This window comes from Schistocerca americana, chromosome 6, assembly GCF_021461395.2.
Source record: "Schistocerca americana isolate TAMUIC-IGC-003095 chromosome 6, iqSchAmer2.1, whole genome shotgun sequence".
Taxonomy (NCBI): domain Eukaryota; kingdom Metazoa; phylum Arthropoda; class Insecta; order Orthoptera; family Acrididae; genus Schistocerca; species Schistocerca americana.
In genome coordinates this window covers 483,182,391-483,198,228 of record NC_060124.1, presented here as the reverse complement: position 1 = coordinate 483,198,228, position 15,838 = coordinate 483,182,391, and positions in this window count along the sequence as shown.

Here is a 15,838-nt window from a genome sequence, read left to right as displayed (position 1 = left end):
AGTTGTCTTAGGGATTAATTACAAATATAAACTAAAGTCTTAGTACGACTGCGCTCTTTCCACCTATCCGCTATCTTCTCTGAACGGAGAATCTTCTTTTTGAAGCCCTCGCATTAATTTCTCGGAAGTTTGTTTTGACTTACCTATATGCTAAATCATTCCATCTGAAGACCATTTCATTTACAGTCCTTCGCACTTTCCCTGCAGCTATTTTTCATTTGGCTTCTCTGCACCTGATATTCACATATGTTGGACAGGAAGTAGTGACAACATTCTTGTAATTCATACTAGACTCCACTGCCAGACGTTTACCGCATTACAAGCCCTCTTGACCACCTCTCCTCACGCAGATGGAAGGCGCTGTATACCGACAGCGCTTCCATCAGAGCCGAGTCTTCATTTGCGTGGCCATATTATCCGTAGTTGCTTTATAGTTCCTGAGGCTATTTTTATTTCATCGTTAGAACTACAAGAAACGCGTATTTTTCCCACAAAACGCGTCCCGCTTCATTCAGGTAAAACATCTTCAGTGGCCTGTAGTTAAAGATATTTATGATTTGATTTAATGTCTAAAAACATTTTTTTAACAATTTGTTGGTTTTTGCTTCCGGTAATATCAGCTTGGTTTCTCGCCTACATTAAGATATGCTTTATCTTAGCACGTCATTGGTTCCTTTCTGCATTATACATTGATACGTGTAGTCTAATTTTCCGTTGCTTTGCAGAGCTGTACATTATTTTTAAACTTAATACAGTACACATTTTCGTACACCACTGTTTACTGTTTATGTATATACTTCTAAGTGTGTATTGTGTTTTGTAGCTTTGCCAACATTGCCAGCAGTTTGTTTTTTATTTGTACTTTTTTGTGGTTAATTATATATGTGTTATTTCATTTAGTTATGTTGCTGTCTATTCATATAATGTGTAAGAGAAATCAAGGATTAATGATCGAGTGGTTCTTTTACCGTGGTGAAAAGGTGGGGGAGGGACAAGCAGAGATGAATGGACGTAAATGCATAGTAGTGTGATGGAGAGTGAGTTGGGTGGAAAGATGAGGAACATGACGTGAAATGACACTGAAAATAGAATACAGCAACTACAAAAGACATAAATATTGCACTCAAAAACTTTAGCTTCACAATAAAAGAAGAACAAGATAACACACTCAATTTTCTAGACATAAACATAAGGAAAGAAATGACAAACACATATTTGACATATTCAGGAAACCCCCAACAAGTGACACTATCTTAAATGCCAAGCCACCTGCAGAATCAGAAACAGGCTGCAATCAGATAGATGTTAAACAGACTGAATAGAGTCCCCCTAAACACTTCTGAACATCAAAAAGAGCTGGCCATTACCAAACAAACAGCATTAAAATGGACAAAAGAATAAGGATAAACAAACTGAACAGAATAATAAAGAGACAAATAATGAAAAGACTAATCCCAACATAACAACACATACTACCAGCGCTACGACAAAAAATGGCATAAATGACCTACCATAACAAATGCACACATAAAATAGGTCATATATTCAAAAACAGACCATAAACATTGTTTACAAAACAAATAAATCAATCCAAACCACATCCCAAAACTGAAATCAAAAACAGACAGATAACAGTTCAGTTACAGGGACAGTGAAAAATATACATTGGAATGACTGGTATGACATTCGGCACAAGATATAATGAACACATCAGAACAATGAAATACGGTACAAATCACTCTTCATATGCAGATCATCTAAACCAGGAACACCACAGACCAAGCAACATTGGAAAAGATATGAACATCGTAACGAACAGTACAGACAGACACCTCCTCCCTTTCCAAGGTTTCCATATACACAGAGCATTAACACAAAATAAATAGCTGCTCAGTGACCAAATAAATATTGGGAATGAGACACTACATAGTAGAATTTAAAAAAAAAAAACGCATGAAAAAGAAAAGAGCCTTTCCATCCTTCTCCCTCTCCCACCCATCCCCCCACCACCAATTACATTTCATGTCTTTTCCTCACCTATTCCTCCAACTCATACCTCACTTTGCATCACACTACCCCACACTACTATGCGTTTACGTTGAGTCATCTTTGTTTCTCCCTCCGCCACCTACTCACAAAAAAAAAGAAATATTAAAAACTCTTCCACTATTTCTTCATTACTCTTACACAGTATGTAAGTATTCAGCAACATAATTAAACAGAATAGCACACATATAATTAACTACAAATAAGTATAGGTCAGAGGCAAATTAGTGGCAATGTTGGCAGCACCAAACGAACAGTAAACGGTGATATACGAAGAAGTGTTCAGATCGTTCAAAAGGCTCTAAGCAATATGGGACTTAACATCTGAGGTCATCACTCCCCTAGAGTTAGAAATACTTAAACCTAACTAACTAAGGAGATCACACACATCCATGCACGAGGCAGGATTCGAACCTGCGACCGTAGCAGCAGCGCGGTTCCTGACCGAACCGCCTAGAATCGCTCGGCCACAGCGGCCGGCACGAAGAAGTGTGCTGTGTGAAACGCAAAAAACGCGTAGTATTGCAAAGTAGCGGAAAATTAAACTGCAAGTATCATAGTCTAGTGAAGAAAGAAACCAAAGACATCCTAGCAGACGGCATTTCCTGATGTAAGCGAGAAACCAAGCAGTAAAAACTAACAAACTGTTAACAAACCATTTTTCGATCTTAAAAAACAAATGAAAATGAAATATCTTTAATTACAGACCTCTGATAATGCTTTACCTCAATAAAGTGGAACGCGCTTCATGAGAAAAATATGCATTTTATTTTAGTTGTAACGACGGAAGAAAAATACCCTCAGGAATCCCTGTCATTGTCTCGCAATGGCCGCCCTATGGCACAGGTGCCACGAGGATATTCAGTTTGGCAACCAGGTAGTAATCGCACGGACTCATATTGAGTTAATACGGTGGATGTCCCAGTACTTCCTACCCCCACGTACGCAGGAGCTTCTGCGCGAGGTTCGCTATGTGGCATCGAGTGTTGTCTTGAAGGATGATGGGATGCAGTACCAGAAAGTACCACCACTTTCTTCTCAGTGCGGCACGAAGGTGATGTCACAAGAAACTGCAGTAATAGGCTGCAGTCACTGTCTGCCACTGCAGTACAAAGTGATGCAGGACTGAGCCATCGATATCATCAGCCACAATAACCATCACTTTGGCACCAGCTCGTTCAGGGCGCACGTTCTGTGGGCGAGGAGAACCAGGGCGTTTCCATCATTGGACTGCCGTTTTACTCGTCGTTCGTAGGGCCAAACTCAGGTTTCGTTCTTAGTGAGGATCCTTCCAAGGAGGCCCTCATCCTCCCTTCTGAAGCGATTTCTCTCCAAGGGGGTAACGACGCCACTGTTGCATCCGCCCATTGCATATGGTATCCACCGTGCTGCAATTCGTGGAACCCAAGAGCATCATGCAAATTCTGGATCCCTGGTTTTTAGTACCCGCCTACTTCTGCAGCTAACTCCCGCAAAGTCCATAGGTGACCCACATCCAGCAGGGAGGGAAGGAACTCAATTGTCAAGTTGTTCATGGAGGGTCATCCCGAGCGCGATGGATCTTGAGTGACGTCCCTGCCATCCCGAAACCGTTTCAACCGTCTCCAACCACTTGCCACCTCGCCGAGCGGTTCTAGGCGCTACAGTCTGGAACCGCGCGACCGCTACGGTCGCAGGTTCGGATCCTGCCTCGGGCATGGATGTGTGTGATGTCCTTAGGTTAGTTAGGTTTAAGTAGTTCTAAGTTCTAGGGGACTGATGACCACAGAAGTTACGTCCCATAGTGCTCAGAGCCATTTGAACCATTTTTGAACTTGCCACCTCAATCTTGATCCACGAATGTTGTTAGTGTTTCCTAAACACCCTGTTAGGACGCTTGAACTGGCGTCCCGCACTTTCAGACAGTAGACACTGCAACTAACTCAAACACAGCCGTCGCTGCACACTGCAATACTTCATCTGATCCTCTGCTATCACCTTCAGACAGCGGGCATGAAAGTGCTACATGTTGCGGCAGTGTTGCCATTGCTTTTAATTCAATGCTTGTATTTCATTGATAAGCGTATGTAGCAGCCATAGTCTATTGGTAATAGATATCCGCTATTGTTATTGTCCTTGGGCGACCATTATGAGGCAGATCTTCAGAGTATTGTGTGTCTCACGATAGTGGTTGAATATTCGAATGACGACGCTGTGGTGTACGCCAAAGCGTTGGGCAACATGCAGTGCTGCCATCCTTCTGTTCTTAAAGTGGCAATTTGCTCTGACTCTCAGCTGAAAATAAACCTTCGAAACATGTTGGCACACTGACCAGCGCTCATAAACCACGCAGTCCCGTTCACAGCTGGAGACACAGTACACCATACTGAACTGTGTTGAGAGTGCCAGTTATTTCTTCTTTTGTTACACTGTCTGCAGTACTTGGAAATTTTCTGAGATCAGAGGAATATGAGAAAACAGGTTTCCGTCCATAAATACACAAATAAAGGATGGTGCTTAAGTTTTGGTAACTAGTTTGTACTGGAACTCCTGTACATAACTGAAATGGCCAGTGAAACCATCTAGTCATCCGAAAAGCACCAAAGCATGTGGTCATTGAAGTGTATGAACATCAGCTCTGTTCTAGACATGGCAACAAGTGAGACTAAAGCAGTAACTCTTGCACAGTAATGGACCCTGCGCTTTCCCTGCCCCCTCGCAAACACAGCTTGATGCTTACGAAGGATAGGCCTACTAAAACTATCACGATCTCGCCAGTTGGTTTTTAGTGCGCCAATCGTGAAATATTGCAGTTGTATTGTGGGATCTATGTTTTCCACTGAAGCATAACATTAAGAATATCAACTGCCTGACATAAAAGTGAAGCCTACAGAAGGGCAGGAAGATACTCAATGGAACTTCTCAGTTAGAGAGGGTATTGACTTCGTTTCAGTTATTACAAAATCGATTCAAATTTTTCAAAGAGAATGACAGTAAGATCCCACTTATCAGTATGACTTTGTACATTCACCAACCTGGATACATACTCTGACTCGGCTGGGACGGGTGCCATACAGACATGAGATTACTTTCCTGGATAAAGATGGCGCTCAACTACGGTCGCTGACTCTTGATATCCTGGATAGTGGTTCAAAAAATGGTTCAAATGGCTCTGAGCACTATGGGACTCAACTGCTGAGGTCATTAGTCCCCTAGAACTTAGAACTAGTTAAACCTAACTAACCTAAGGACATCACAAACATCCATGCCCGAGGCAGGATTCGAACCTGCGACCGTAGCGGTCTTGCGGTTCCAGACTGCAGCGCCTTTAACCGCACGGCCACTTCGGCCGGCCTGGATAGTGGTCCCGGGACACAGCTGACGTCCTAGCTCTTCTCATGTTCTATTGGGAACAGAAGTGAGGAGCTGAATGGCCACAGGAATAACCACCCTTGTGCTAGTCAGGCATTGTCGGGTAGAACTTTGACGACGTGTATGCCAGCCATCACGCTCCAATAAAGTGCAACAACGAGTCACTGTCACATACGGATGCCCCACAGATTTGGATATTTCACGATTCGGCCAGCTGGCCAAATGCAGACCCTCAATGAGGCAATTTTCAGACTCTGTCACTGCTGATACAGCTGCCTCACGCGTATATGCGGCATCTCCGAGCCCTTTACAGTCATCTGACACTGCCATCGCCATCTGTAAACCATACTAGGCGCAGTAGCAAAATTGTTCACAAACAACAATAATGCACTCAGGTCGCCATTGTACCTGTCATAAAGAATTGCAACTCTAATCTCTTATCTGCTCATGGTGTGTGTTAGTTTGACATCTGACCATGTCTGCTTTGTGTTTCACTATTTTGCCGGGTACCGTGTGTAGCGATTATCTTAAAATTCGTTTCCATTAGTGGATAGTCTATAATTTCGCTGTAAGTTATTGTCGACAATAACTAATAAAAAGTGACAGTTTTGTCTTCATATGATGCATTTGTGCAAAATTATGATTTCAGCTAGAAGTTACTCATTTGGTTACAATTTAGTAATAGTTATTTTAATGAACTTAGTTCTAAAGAACAACTTTTGCGTAGCTGTAAGTGACCACAGAATATTATCACGAAATATTTTGAAACAAAAAATACGCTTCGATAAAGCGATTTTTAATCTACCAACCAAACCTACACTAACATCATTTAATTACAGATGAAAAGCTACCAGTATACAGTAATGTAAACATGGTTCTACACAACCAAACAATGTACAAAAAATTAATTAAATATTATATATATATATATATATATATATATATATATATATATATATGTTTACTGTATACTGGTAGCTTTTCATCTGTAATTATATATTTTTTTTTCTGTGTCCTTGCTTTTCTTTGATGGAATTTGTATGTCGTTAATCCCACTGCTCATGCATAAATCTACACACAATAAAATATTTAGTGATCCGTTTTTACATGCTGCATTCGTTGCATATTTAAAGTGTTCCAATGGGTTTGATTTCATTTCATACAGAGAGCTGAAAGAACAAAACGAGATAAATCAGATTAGAGGCTCTACAGTTATTAGCGCCAGTTTTACAGTTGGTACTGAACTCTCTGAAACGGATATTCCTGGACACGGAATTGCATTTAAACGTTTCATCAGTAGCGATTAGTTTGCGTGGTACTCAGAAACAAAAATACTTTTACAAACATATATTAAGCCGTTTCTTTTTCTATGCAATTCTAGGAAAGCTGGTTTATTGTGGTCACTGTTAAATGCTTTCACCGATTTAGTAAACAAACTGCAACACGTTCTAAATTTTCTCACGTTAACTAAGGCCATAAGGAGCACTGTCTTTTGCGAATGTGCTTCTGATGAAAAAGCGATTCTGCAAGCTGGAGCCGGAGGTCTTTATTATTCCTGCCTTTTGTTATAGTGGTATTCCCACAGAAACTTGCATCTCATAACACACATTTCTTCATTTATAACCGAGAAGTAAAACACTGATTTTCGTAGCTTCAGGGATAAATGTTATATAGAACAGTCTTGATGGCATAAAGACACTTTTGTTCTTAACTGCTGACCGGTTTTGACCCTATAGGGACCACCTTTGGACCATACTCCAGTGATGACATGTGGAAACAATGGCACAGAGCAGGAACTGTGGATACCATCCACTGATGTCTAGAGCAGTCGGTGGTTATCCACATTATGTAGATGAGTGATATATGGACCAGCGTCACAGCTTTATGGATTTCAAGAGCTAATAAAAGACAGAGACTCCGAACAAATGAACAGTGGGTATACTGCAGTATATAATGGAGCATTTAACTGTCTGTAACTACAGATTGTAATTATTTATCATTTGGTTTTGAAGCTGCAACATTCTGCTGACGAAATTAGAATTTCCGGTTTGCTTATTCTTTATATATATATATATATATATATATATATATATATATATATATATATATATATATATTATTTTATGACTAACTATCTGTTTTAGAATGTTTACTTATATGCTTTTAGACTGCATATTGCTGATTCACATCCTTTTTTTACGGCTCATAGTATTATAATTTTAAATTCCTTCCATTTTTTATTATTTTTATTTGTTTATAAGACTGGCATACAACTTAAGGAATACGAATACCTTTTAAAAATTGTAACATGTATTAAAAAATAAAATCTACATACGAACTTCATAGACAATATTTCATAAATATGGACAACTACTTCGTATCGTATTTGTGCAGCATGTAGTATACGTGCCAGCTAAAGATTACTGCAGCCTACTCATTGAAAATCGTTTCATTAAAGACATGTTGCTGCACAATAATACGTCGTCTGACGTGACAGTCTTCGCCATTCCACTTTTGCAACAACTTCGTTAGAAAGAAGCCTGTTGTCACATCTTTGGAACGGAATCCTACTTCACCATGGCAACCAGTGGTTCCAAATGGTTCACTAACAGGCCTTGAGAGGGCAACCCATGTACTGCCAAACCGAAATTCAGTTGTCCTACAAATTTAAACATTTTTAACGCTTCTTAATTGACAATAGCTGTTTAATAAGCTAAGTTTAGTGTGTGTTTATTTTTATTTCTTCACAATGTTCTTTTAACTAAGAAATTTTACATTGTTATTCGACTTATAACTCATTCGTTAGTAATGACATCATGCCGTCAGAAGTTGGCGGAGCCTCCATTACATATAGTAAGAAGTGCACTGGTTTCTCCGGTAGTGATTCTCCAGCTGAAAGAGGTTCCTACTCAATGGTAATTCATCGTTTTATAGCTTTATAACTTTATGTATTTTCATTATGTATATAGCCCTCTAATTAAAGCTTTGTATACTATTTGTAGGTCTCAAGATGACCACAGCAGTGGTCGAAACCGGTCGCATTAATAAATACAAATCGTGATCAAGACTGTATTTAATAGTAAAGAAAAAAAAAGTTCCACTTTAAATTTAGAGCATCAACAAGATGTATTGACGATGCCATCGTTGCGATGTAATAAATTAAAAAGCTATGTGCATTTCAATGAAGTCTTTCTGTACTACAGCACCTGCAACGAGGAAAAAACTGAATGTTCTCGCAGCATGGATATGGTCGACCATTTCGTGTAGACACGCACACAAGCTGGTTTGGCTAAATAGCCTCTAGCTCATATTCATATGTTTCAGGCAGTGTGCATCGTCTTTACACGAAATTACGCTGTTACTGTTCTGAACTATATTTAGTGGCAGATGTAAACGATATTGACATTGTAATCTATGAAGAATCAGCGGACAATTCCACTGTGCACTGGTATTAGAAATCAAGTCTATGTGTCTTGTGGAGACCATACGTATGAATTTGCATAGACATGACAGTTTCGGAGAGATTAAGGGCTCAATATGATTCTAGTCAAGCCTTAAGGCTATTGATGGCAGTTTACATTTCCACTCTGTTGTATGTAAAAAGTTTCTGAACTCTGGAAGCAAAAGGCTTTCTTTATGAATGCAGTCAAGTTCAGCGTTCAGTTCAAATAAGTGCGTAGTTTGACATCGACCTCTGTCTAGTAGTGAAATTGTAAATCCGATCAGAATTTGTTCCTGATGGCAGATATCATGTAAAAGCTAAGTTTAATACTGTATATTACAGATTAAGCAACTTAAATGTACTATCACTTGTAAAAATATCCGTTATGTGTTCCAAAATGAACAGACAGATTTTACTACAGCTCTTAAATTGCGGTAAGTGGAAAATATGTATTCCTTAGGCCAAATAATCGTATATAAAACAGTACACAGTTTAGACGGCTATATCAGCGCTTTGTGCGACGTTAATGTCATGGATCGTGTAACAGTTCTTTCTAGACGGTTATTAATACACTTCTCTCTACGGACCACACAGTCCCAGACGGCACGCACGTTGGAAATACATCATTCCTCATGGAAGCGATATGTACTCGTGAACATATGAGTGATGCTTACAATATTTAGTAGGAGCTGACCATGTACACAGACCTGATAAATTTGTCTTGCTTTCCGCCATTACTGCGCACGAAAGCAGGTTTTACGTAGCAATAAAGATGACATCTGTTAGTTCTGTAGTAATAATGGAAAGTAACGCATGATTTTAGTGCGAAGGTACCTACGAAATCTAAAAACAGTGAAATCGAGACACAGGCAGTTCAAAATAAATGCGACTGGTAAATCAGAAATTTTATGAATATTATTCTCTTTGCAGGATGAGGAAACTGAGTTAATTCGAAGATTGGGTTGTAAAATTTTACGCCAGATGTTCTGAGGGAAATTGTATGTGAGGGAGTTGTACATTTTTTGTATGTTCGTCGTACACAGGTAAATGTGAGATTTACATTTGAAAGATACCTCCCCATCTAATACTGAAAACACAAGAGATGAGGAAGACAAATTTTCAATGACATCAAATGTTTAAATTATCATTTTCCTCAACTGATGTCATTATGAAGACGCCAGAGCATGCTAATCTCTTCAGAAGGTTGTTCTTGTTGTCTCTTATTAGATCCGAACTTTGGAGTTCCTTGAGTTTTATGAGAAGGGCACGAAAAAAAAAAAATCATATTATTATGTATTAGTTTAATACGAGTTACTTTCACCACTGATTAACGCAATTAAAGCTGCATAACGCTCAGTTTGTATATTGAGTAAACTCCACAAATTATTAGACCATAGGATGCTGCCGATCTAATATTTGCGTCGAGAAATTACGCTGCATCAGAAAAATAAAGTGTGCAAAGCATCTTAAGCTCCTGTACATTGCTTCCCATTGTACACTCGCAGTATTGCTCTCAGACGCCGCAAATGCATCATATCCTATATAACCGGACGTCTCACATTATACGACTGCAATCGAAGCCTTAAAAGCAGTTTGGTTTCAGAATTATTGAATCATCCCTAATAGAATTTATAGGTGTGTTCTGCAGGAGACATTAATCGAGAAGTACTATTCATAGACATATTAAAGGTCTCTGACAAAGTTGGCCGTAGAATTCTACCACATTAGCTAAAAGCACTGGGGGCGTGATGAATGTTGAATCAAACCTGAATAACATGGTTTAATCTGCAAAAACACTGCAGATTTCAAGGAAAACTAATCTTTTGCGAAATCACATTAGGTACAAAGTACACTACTGGCCATTAAAATTGCTACACGAAGAAGAAATGCAGATGATAAACGGGTAATCATTGTACAGATACATTATACTAGAACTAACATGTGATTACATTTTCACGCAATTTGGGTGCATAAATCCTGAGAAATCAGTACCCAGAACAACCACCTCTGGCCGTAACAACGGGCTTATTACGCCTGGGCATTGAGTCAGACAGAGCTTGGATGGCGTGTACAGGTACAGCTGCCCATGCAGCTTCAACACGATACCACAGCTCATCAAGAGCAGTGACTGGCGTATTGTGACAAGCCAGTTGCTCGGCCACCATTGACCAGACGTTTCCAGTTGGTGAGAGATATGGAGAATGTGCTGGCCAGGACAGCAGTCGAACATTTTCTGTATCCAGAAAGGCCCCTACAAGACCTGCAATATGCGGTCTTGCATTATCCAGCTGAAATGTGGGGTTTCGGACGGATCGAATGAAGGGTAGAGCCACTGGTCGTAACACATCTGAAATGTAACATCCACTGTTCAAAGTGCCATCAATGTGAACAAGAGGTGACTGAGACGTGTACCAATGGCACCCCATACCATCACGCCGGTGATATGCCAGTATGGCGATGACGAATACACGCTTCCAATGTGCGTTCACCGCGATGTCGCCAAACACGGATGCGACCATGATGATGCATTCATCCGAAAAAATGACGTTTTGCCATTCGTGCACCCAGGGTCGTCGTTGAGTACACCGTAGCAAGCGTTCCTGTCTGTGATGCAGCGTCAAAGGTACCCGCAGCCGTGGTCTCCGAGCTGATAGTCCATGCTGCTGCAAACGTCGTCGAACAGTTGGTGCACATGGTTGTTGTCTTGCAAACGACCCCATCTGTTGGTTCAGGGATCGAGACGTGGCTGCACGATCCGTTACAGCCATGCGGATAAGATGCCTGTCATCTCGACTGCTAGTGATAAGAGGCCGTTGGGATCCAGCACGGCGTTCCGTATTAGCCTCCTGAACCCACCGATTCCATATTCTGCTGACAGTCATTGGATCTCGACCAACACGAGCAGCAATGTCGCGATACGATAAACCGCAATCGCGGTAGGCTACAATCCGATCTTTATCAAAGTCGGAAACCTGATGGTACGCATTTCTCCTCCTTACACGAGGCATCACAACAACGTTTCATCAGGCAACGCCGGTCAACTGCTGTTTGTGTATGGGAAATCGATTGGAAACCTTCCTCATGTCAGCACGTTGTAGGTGTCGCCACCGGCGCCAACCTTGTGCGAATGCTCTGAAAAGCTAATCATTTGCATATCACACCATTTCTTCCTGCCGGTTAAATTTCCCGTCTGTAGCACGTCATCGTCGTGGTGTAGCGATTTTAATGGCCAGTAGTATACATGGAGTTAGAAATGTCTCTGAAGTAACTGCTCGGTCAACCTGAAGCACCTGATCAGCACGATGCTTTACGAGGCATTGTCTTATCGGAAGAGGTATGCTCTTGCGTCTCGAAAACGACGCATCGCATGAAAAAAATCTTCTCAGTTAAAATTTAATATCTGTCTATTCTACAACTGGCCACCTCTTAATCACACCTCCTGGGTGGGCAAGGTCTGTATTTTCAAATGGGACCGCTCCCCACATTTTTGGTGCATATTCGCGTAGTATACTAAAAAAATATGTACGGTTAACCAAACCATTGATTCCGATCGTGTTGTATGGCGCTGTAAACGATAAATATCAAGCGTCCTTGATTTTACAGGATTGTTAAGGCTTTCGTGGCCACTTGTTGACAAACCGCCTATTTGCTTCGTCTGATCATTTTACTGACGTTCCGCCAGCAGGAGTGGCTGGCATTGTCAAAGGTTCACCATCCATTGCCAGTGGTGAAGTGGAGCCGAGCTCGCGGCCGCAGACTATATGTGCCTGGCGCGCCAACGTCCGAGGGCTTCTCCGAGGTCATTTCCGGTACGGTTCTCCTCTTGCTACCTGCGACGGTCGTTCGCTACAGTACAGGAAGCCAGGATCCGTTTCCCTTAAGGCTTTCCTCTTTCTTGTTGAAGCTGTTCCCATGTTTGTGTATTTCTACAACTTCTCTAAAGAAGCGGTTGTGATAGTGCTTCTCTACAGCCAGAACTTCCGTGTCGACGAATTTAATTACATGGTTGGACTCAGCGCGTGCTCTGCCACGGCCGATTTCTCCACCTGCCCCAACCTGCATTGCAAACGGATCCTGGCTTCCCGTACTGCAGCGAACGACCGTCGCAGGTAGCAAGAGGAGAACCGCACCGGAAATGACCGAGGAGAAGCCCTCGGACGTTGGCGCGCCAGGCCAGCACCTCCTATAGAGGAAAGCCTGCGCGCCCGCTCAGTGACGTCACGCACGTAGTCTGGTGCCGGTGCTCGCAGTCCGTTTGGCCACAGCAATAGACTGTTACGGGAACCGTACGAGGAAAATTCGTAAAGAAATCTGACATACCTCTCTCATGAATTACAAGATTTCCTTTCTCAAATGACCCAGTTCTTTTGTCTGTAACTTATTTCTGCATACCTTTTAGCCCCGACGTAAAAAGTGGCTGTAATAACTTTCATTATCTGAGGCATCAAAACTCCCAAATGAATGGACCCATTTTATTGTAGTTTATTTTAAAGGTGCTTTAATGGGGATTGTCACGACTTGTTTGATGGCAGTCTGGTTAGCCGTTCAAAGATCGTCAGCTACACAAAGTGCAATTGTTTGCCACCAGTGTGCACTTTCCCAAAACCATTCATAAACTGTAAGTGCTGTAGTATAAATTGTAAATCTCGAAAAGGCCAATCTAAACGTCTGCAACGGTATACATTTATCTTTTATGGCTGACCACCATTCACCATTCTTCCGTTTTGCAGTTCCTGTGTAAGACGATTTTTAATGACAAAAATTTTGATTGAAAGCCAACCGCGAAAGATTCTCGTATGCTCTCGCGGACTTTCTTTTAGGGGTTTTGTTCTGTTTTTTGAGTTAAATATTGCATCACTTTGACGCAGGTCTAATAATGTGGACGGCACTTTGCAAAGTAGCACACTGGCAGCTAACATTTTACGGACACTGTTATTGCCGCTGTTTATTCCTTATGTAGCAAAATCCATTTTAAAACCTGATTGGATGATATACCTGTTAATTAAAAAAAGAAACACGAAAATTGGGCAAATAGTGTTCGAATTATAACACCCCCTATAGAGAGGCACTGGTAATAAGCAATAGTATGAGTCGTTTCAAAAACTAACACTGCCCTGAAAGACATGTTCTACATATGTTTTAGTCCATTTCAGCAACCTTGTATTCATGCTTTTTTTTTAAATTTAAAGAAATTTCTCCTGTTAATATTTTTTAAGTGAAATGCAGTTCTAATGAATGATATGATATCTCTTCTCAGTTTGTGCACCTTTCCCTAAGAAAGTTTCTTTCCATTAAGAAAATCTCACTGACCTGAGATGAGTATGTAATGGTATTGCCATAAAGTTTTGGTATGCCAATACAAATTTCAATGAATTCTCTTTTCCCAGTAAGTTAACTAAATTTCCATTATGTATTGAAATTACAAGAGGTCTCAAAATACAGATTACCAGGTTAGAATTTCGCTGCTCTAAACTGAATACCTTTGAAGAAAGAATGTTTCTGTACTAAGAAGTATATACTTTGAAACAAACTGTTTGCATGAATTGCACATAAATAAATTTCAACTACAAAGTAAACTTTCATTTCATCTGTTGAGAAGTTTTATGACGTGATGTGACCTGTGATGAAATAATTGTGAAAAATGAACACTTACCTTCATTTGGCATCACATTTGGGCTGCACTCACCAGTGGCTTAGATACTTCATCCTTCCGTAAGTTTGGGGAAAGGGGTGGGGGTGGTGGTTCAGCTCTATTTAGTTGCAATACTTTAACAGATCATCATTCCAAAATATATATACTGGTAATTGTTTAAAAGTGGAAAACAAGTTTCATCTACTGACCATGCTGATATGAATGAATGCAAATTAAGTAAAAAAATTCTGTGTATGAATGAATTTATTTATTTCTTTTGTTCATCTTCCATACACTCTTGTCAATAATCACTAACACATGGAATGAGAAAAATTTTAGATTATAGTGGTTCACAATAGAAAATGATAGATGTACAGCATGAATACTATGTAGTGACAAAATAATTAAGACTTATGGACACCAAGGCCAAACATTAACAATAACCACATTCTTGAGACTTAAGTTTCATAATTTTAGGAATAATAATGATAAATTTTGAACAACATTAATGATTAAATTGCTATTTTATAATCTCCAGGGTAGTAATGGAAGGTCTTTAAATGGGACACTAAAAGAATGCAAATAAAACACTGCACCATAAAGTTTTGTGTAGGAAGAATGCATATGAAAGCACTGTAGTAGAAAAATGGCGATGCATATACACATTATATTAGGTCACCCTGTAAATTGCAAGTAATTACCAACTGTAAGTGTATGTTATGTGGCAAAAATGTGTCAAGTGGTGTTGGAATATGATCTGGTTACATTAATTAGATTAGGTGAGTGAAAAGCAATTGTGACAGGCTTAAGCTTTTTTAATATTCTTTTATAAACAAATATATTCAAAAAGCCAACAGAAGGGCATACCTGAGAGTCCACCTCAGATATGTTTCTCCTCAGCAAAGATGAGCTAACAAGAAGGCACTTTATGGCACAGAGCAAGCATCTATTTAAAGAGCTCAGTAATTAGTCAACCTGAGAATTAGTGGCACTCAATAGTGCTTGTAACAGAAGTGAGAGCTGTTCCACAATTACATTACTATTAGATGAGGAGACCTGCCAATCATTATACACAAAGAAGGCCATGAAAGTACTGCAAAGCCCTCCCCTAACGGCTTCTCCATTTGTATTAGTAGTAAAATATATGCAAACATGATCTACATAAGAAAATGTTGAGAAAACAACAGTTATAACAGCTGCAGAGAAAGTAGTAAACTCAGAAAAAGAGAGGCAATTGTCACAGCATGCACATCTGCACTCATAACAGTGACAGTAGTAGAAGACAGAGGAACACCACAAACACTATGTGAAATCGAAATTTGTCTACCTAAAGAATCCATAAATACAATAGTAGCTTTTTCAACAAT